We start from the raw sequence: 6000 nt of genomic DNA on the forward strand, positions 1-6000 counted from the left end.
AATCATAAACCTAAACTCATACCTTATGGGATTTGAAGCCTTCTCTTCCCTTCTTCTTTCCTTCTTTCTCCTCTCCACGAGCTCCCTTTCTCTCTTCCTTTCTCTCTCTTTGCACGGCAGCCACTAGGGCTTCTCATAGTCTCATCCTCTTCTATATAAAGCCCTCCCTTGGCCAAAACCTATAGCTAGGAAAAGAAAAGTAAAATTTTCCCATGTTAACATCCCCTTTATTTTGCCTATTAATTCACAATATCCTCTCATAAACCAAATAGTAGACTTTCCCCATTTTCTTGATTCCCCACTTATGTCTACTCCTCCAATAAATAGGAACAATTCCTCCATGGTTTCCCATTAACCTCACACGCCACTCTCCCTATCTCCTCCCTTTTCACTTTCTTTTAAATTTCTTAAATAAATAAAATAAAAAGGAACCTTTACATAGGAAAAACTATTGCATGCTCACCATGCAACCTTGCACATGGACACACACAAGTGCTCAAGTGCATCTCTACTAACCATGCACCTTGGTGTACACAACAAAAACTCATGAACTTACAAATTAAAATAATTAAAGAAAACAATTAACAAATTAAATTAACAAAATTTCTACTAAACAATTCAAACAATAAAAACAAAAAAAATCCTAACACTTAACAATTAAAAATAAAATAAAAGCACAAATTTAATTAAAGTAAAAAACAAAATTGGTGTGCTACATTATTAGATTTGGAGTCTAATGTGATAATAGAATCAAGAGAGTTTGAGTCCTTTGAGAACATGTCATGTAATGACAACAAGTTAATAGAACCAACTCAAACTAGAGAGCCTAAAGAGGAGACTCCTAGAATAGTTTGTGAGCAACCTCAATTGCCTAGAAGGAGCCAAAGGCTCAAACACTTGGGATCGAGTGAGAAGTGTTCTCAAATAGAAACACTATACCTTGTTGAAGGTAATAATGAGGAAGTCACTTGGAAATATCCAATAGTACTTCAAGTAGAGCATGATCCCAAAAATTTCAAAGAAGCAATGTCCTCAAGGGACTCCGCTTTTTCGAAGGAGGCAATTAATGATGAAATGGATTCAATTATGTCAAACCACACTTGGGGATTGGTTGACGTTCCAAAGGGGTATAAACCAATTGGGTGCAAATGGGTTTTTAGAAGGAAATACCATATTGATGGCACCATAAAAACCCGTAAGGCTAGATTAGTAGCCAAATGATTCAAACAAAAGGAAGAATATATTATTTTGACATTTATGCACCGATAGCATGAACTACTTCTATTAGATTGTTATTGGACTTATCATCTATGTATAACATTTATGTTCACCAAATGGATGTCAAAACGAAATTCATAAAGAGGGATCTTAAGGAGGACGTCTGTATGGAACAACCGGAGGGTTTTGTTCTTCAATGAATTGAACATAAAGTGAGTAGACTTGTCAAGTCATTAAATGGTTTGAAACAAGCTCCAAAACAATGATGTGAGAAGTTTGATAAAGTCATTGTTACTAATGGATTTAGACACGACAATGCGGACAAGTGCTTATACTCAAAGACTTGTGATGACTATGTCATATTATTGTGTCTATATGTAGATTATATGTGATTTTGAGTAATGACATGAAAGAAATAATAGACACGAAGAGGTTTCTATCTTCTAACTTTAAAATGAAAGACCTTGGAGAGGTGGATACCATTCTCGATATCAAAGTTAGAAGGAATAGCGGGGGTTTTATATTGAGTCAAACCCACTATGTTGAGAAAGTGATTGACAAATTTAGTCATCTAAAAATCAAAGAGGCAAATACACCATTCCATTTAAAAATTAAGTTTGAAAATAATGAGGGAAGAATAGTGACTCAGTTGGAATATGCAAGTGCAAGAGGAAGCCTAATGTACGTCGCTCGTTGCACAAGAGCGGATATTGCATATGCGGTTAGTAAACTTAGTAGGTTTACTAGAAATACAAGTGTCAAGCATTGGAAGACTATTGAGTGAATTATTGGTTATCTTAAGGGTACCAAAGAGTATAGCCTTCACTATACAAACTTTCCAAGGATACTTGAAGAATATCCTGACGCTAGTTGGATAAGGGAGTGGGAGATAATCTCTCCACCACCAGTTGGGTGTTTACTCTTAGAGGAGGTGCGATCCCATGGAGCTCCAAGAAGAAAAATTCAATAACACACTCAACCATGGAAGCAGACTTTATAACTCTAGAGACAACCGACAAAGAGGTCGAGTGACTTAGGGATCTCATGTTGGATATCCCTTTTACCGTAGATATGGTATCATCAATTTCAATACATTGTGATAGCCAATCCACACTTTCTAGAGCATATAATAGTGTGTATAATGGAAAGTCTAGACATATTAGTCTAAGCCATGAATATGCAAGACAATTGATTCAAGATGGAATCATATCGATGTCATATGTTAAGACTAGTGAGAGCTTAGGGTATCCATTTACAAAACCTCTTGTGAAAAGGTTAGTAAGTGCCACTTCAAAAGGGATGGGACTGAAACTCCAAAAAGAATTAAATGACCGATGATGGCAACTCGACTCCAAACTTGTGAACAACAAGGGAAAAAGTTCAATGGGTAAGAACAAGTAATTGAAAAGTGAATGGTTTAAACACTAAAACTTTGGTGAGTTCCATCCGAGATGTTTAGTGCTTGTTGCTACCAACTAAGGGTTAAGCCAAGGGCTTTTAATGAAGTTCAATTGACTGCAACAAGAATCTTTAAAGGTAGCATTAAGAACTTTACCTATGTGAACTTAGAGGTGGTGCCACCTCTCATGGGAGTTGGAATTTCCTTTAAGAATGTTCATGAAAAGATGAACATATGGCCATATGAGTGCTAAGAGAGAAAGTGATAAAACAAAAGATCTAGTGGAGGTGTGTGAGGTATCACCAGTTTTATCATAAGGAATACTTGGTTCAAGCTTTTAAGCTACCAATGATTTCGATAAGATGTTGTGGTATTTTCACTAAGGTAAAATTCAAGTCGAAAGGCACATTACTTTATGCACCAAAATTGTTTGAGCTAGAGGTTGGGGCTTGTATTTAACCATGTGGGGGAATGTTATGATTCCTTAAATTTAAAAGATAAGTGTTGTTATACAAGCTAGGTATAAATCACTTAGTGAATTTCACATGAGAAGATATGAAAATTGAGTTTCAATTGTAGGCACTTAAAAAATCTATTTTTGGGTCCAAAGTGATACATGGAGGTATCTAAGGATCAACAAAAAGTTTGGTAGCATTTAAAACAATTTTAGTCCCATTGGAAGGGTCACAAGTCAGAGGATGTGGCGATGCGTCACCTCCTTGGGGGCGTTGCATCACCTAGATGCAAAGGGGCTCAAAAGCCCCAGCAGGTGACACATCATCTGCAAGTAGGTGACGCATCGCCTACATGCAGGCGACGTCGCTTGACATGTCTGTACGGACACATGTTTTAAGCTCCAAATGACGAGTTCTTTAGTTCTAATTCTATTGGTTAAACCTAATGATGGTGCCTTCAATACATAAGGGTCCTCATAGAGTTTTGGAAGACTTGGTCACTCTCTCAATTCTCTCTCTAACATTTCTCTCACTCAAGCTTTAAAGAATCTCTAGTTTTATCCATGAACTGATAAAGAAAGTGCTTGACTTTGTGAGTTTAAGACTTGTTCAATCATGTTTCCCATTTCCTCTTAGAAAAGGCCTCAAACATCAATGGTGGCTAGGAATAGATAATTAGGATAGTGATAAGAATTATGCATTTGCCTTTGGTTTATGTTTTTGCATTAAAGAAGGAAAATCTTAAAGTGGTGGTTCTCCATGGGTTTTGAATGTTCATCAAAGTAGAAGAAGATTGTTCTACAACTAGGGTTTGCATCATCTTTCTCAATCTTTCTTTGGTCTTTGCCAACCATTATTTTGTGTAGATTATAGATATTGTGGTGGTGTAATCTCACTCTCCCCCAAAAAAGTATACCAAATAAAATGAAACACTGTCTTTGGAAATTTCACCACCTTTGGCTACCCACTAAAAATTTGCTTTTTTGTAGGAAAATTATTGATATTGAGTTGTGTAGCATGTGTACTTATAGCACAAAAAAAAGAGTATTGGTTTCAAGCATTGTGGGACTACCCAAGATCAAAGAGAATATGACTACACAGTGGATTCAAATGCTGCATTTAGGAGGCTTGCAAAGAGGGCCCTATCTATTTTCTTAGTTATATTGCAAAGAAGATTCCAAAGGATATATGTCATTTCTTTGTCACTTGGTACTGCGGGAACCTGAAGGTAATACAAAGAGAAAGGAAAAGGCCACCAAACCAGACTTTCCATTGTAACCTCTAGACAGAGAATTTCTCAAGATTAATGTCGACGCGACTATCATGGAGAAAGATGGTTGTTGTAGTGCAAGCGCAGTGGCGTGGGATTTGCAAGGCAAAGTGGTTGCTTCAAGCTGCAACTTCATGGCAGAAAACTTGAGACCATTTCCTACAGAACAAAAGGCAATTCAGAATGGTATCAGTCCAACGAGAAGACTATCTATCAACTGTTTCTTCATTTCGTTGAACTATAGTGTTTCCATCAAAATGCTAAATGAAAGTGCTGAACTACATGGGGATCTTGATGTTCTGGTGGAGGAAATTGTTGTGGAAGCAAAATATTTAGATTTTCATGGCTTTGTCTTCAACTAGAGATCTTCAAATGGTGTGGCTCATACTATTCATCAATATGCATTAAAGGTGAAAATAATTAATTGTTGGAATGAGGGTATACCCTTTACAGTATTTTTAGATTTGGCAAAAGATTATTCTATTCCTTTGGGTTTTGTTTATTATGAAACAATTTTTCCCCTAAAAAAAATCATAATGCTAGATATTGAGCCAAATGTTACATTTATTCACATTTTGTTCAAATTTAGGTTTGTCATTTTCATTATTGACACTTACATTGGAGATAGTCTAATCTACCTATTAGTGAGATAATGGTAAATATAATTGCATTTAAAATTTGTACATTGAAACATAATACTAAATATTGTGCTAAATACAACATTTAGTCGCCTTTTGTTCTAAATTTAGCATTGACATGAACATTAGAGAGGGCCTAATCTAGTTATAATAGGATAAATATCTTTTTAAGGGAAAGACATCCATTAAGAACTTAAATCAACTGTTATAAGAGTCAGGCAACAATTTTCCCTAATGCAATCTCCTACAAAAATATTAACAGAAGTAGCAAGTATGTGAGCGACTCCATTTGCATCACACAAAATGGACTAACAAGTACCACCACCTATTGAATTAATTAAAATAACAATACCATTCATCACTGTACCAAAAAACTCAAAGTAAGTCAGTCTTTATAAATCCAAGAGAAGACAAAGCTTACTTCACACTCTACCACACCTATGCTCAACCCCAGCTGTTGAGTCTTATAGAGATCAAACTGGACTGCAAGAACTTTAGCAACGCTAACACTAAAGTGTCCATGAAGTTTATATAGCAAAGATGCCTAAACAAGTTCCTCATAATCTTGAATAACTCCACCAAATCCAATAAAGCCAAGACTTGGCACTGTTTTAGTATCATGGACAGAGGGAAAGACCAGTGTTGAATAGGAAAAATGATTCTAGGGACTAAAGTCATAATTACCCGAGTTGTAATGACCTTGAACTTCTCCAAGTTTACTATAATCATTGTCATTCATTCTCTAGATAAAGAATACTCTTCCCTTTTACAAACACAATTGATTAATGAGCAAGTTTGCTCATTTCTTCTTTGTTTCTCCCAAGTCTCTTCTCTAGCTTTCTATTTTCCTTCTTTATCATCTAAGTTTATTTTCTCAAGTTTTCTAACTTACTATCAGACCTTCACGACCGATCTTGTGTCTTTGAAGGTCTTGCCATTGCTGCTAGTGGATTGGATTCATTCTGCACTAGTTAAACTAATCTCAAAGACATTATGAAGAATCCTCAGTCCAAGAACAAC

This window comes from Humulus lupulus, chromosome 4 (genome assembly GCF_963169125.1).
Source record: "Humulus lupulus chromosome 4, drHumLupu1.1, whole genome shotgun sequence".
Classification (NCBI taxonomy): Eukaryota; Viridiplantae; Streptophyta; class Magnoliopsida; order Rosales; family Cannabaceae; genus Humulus; species Humulus lupulus.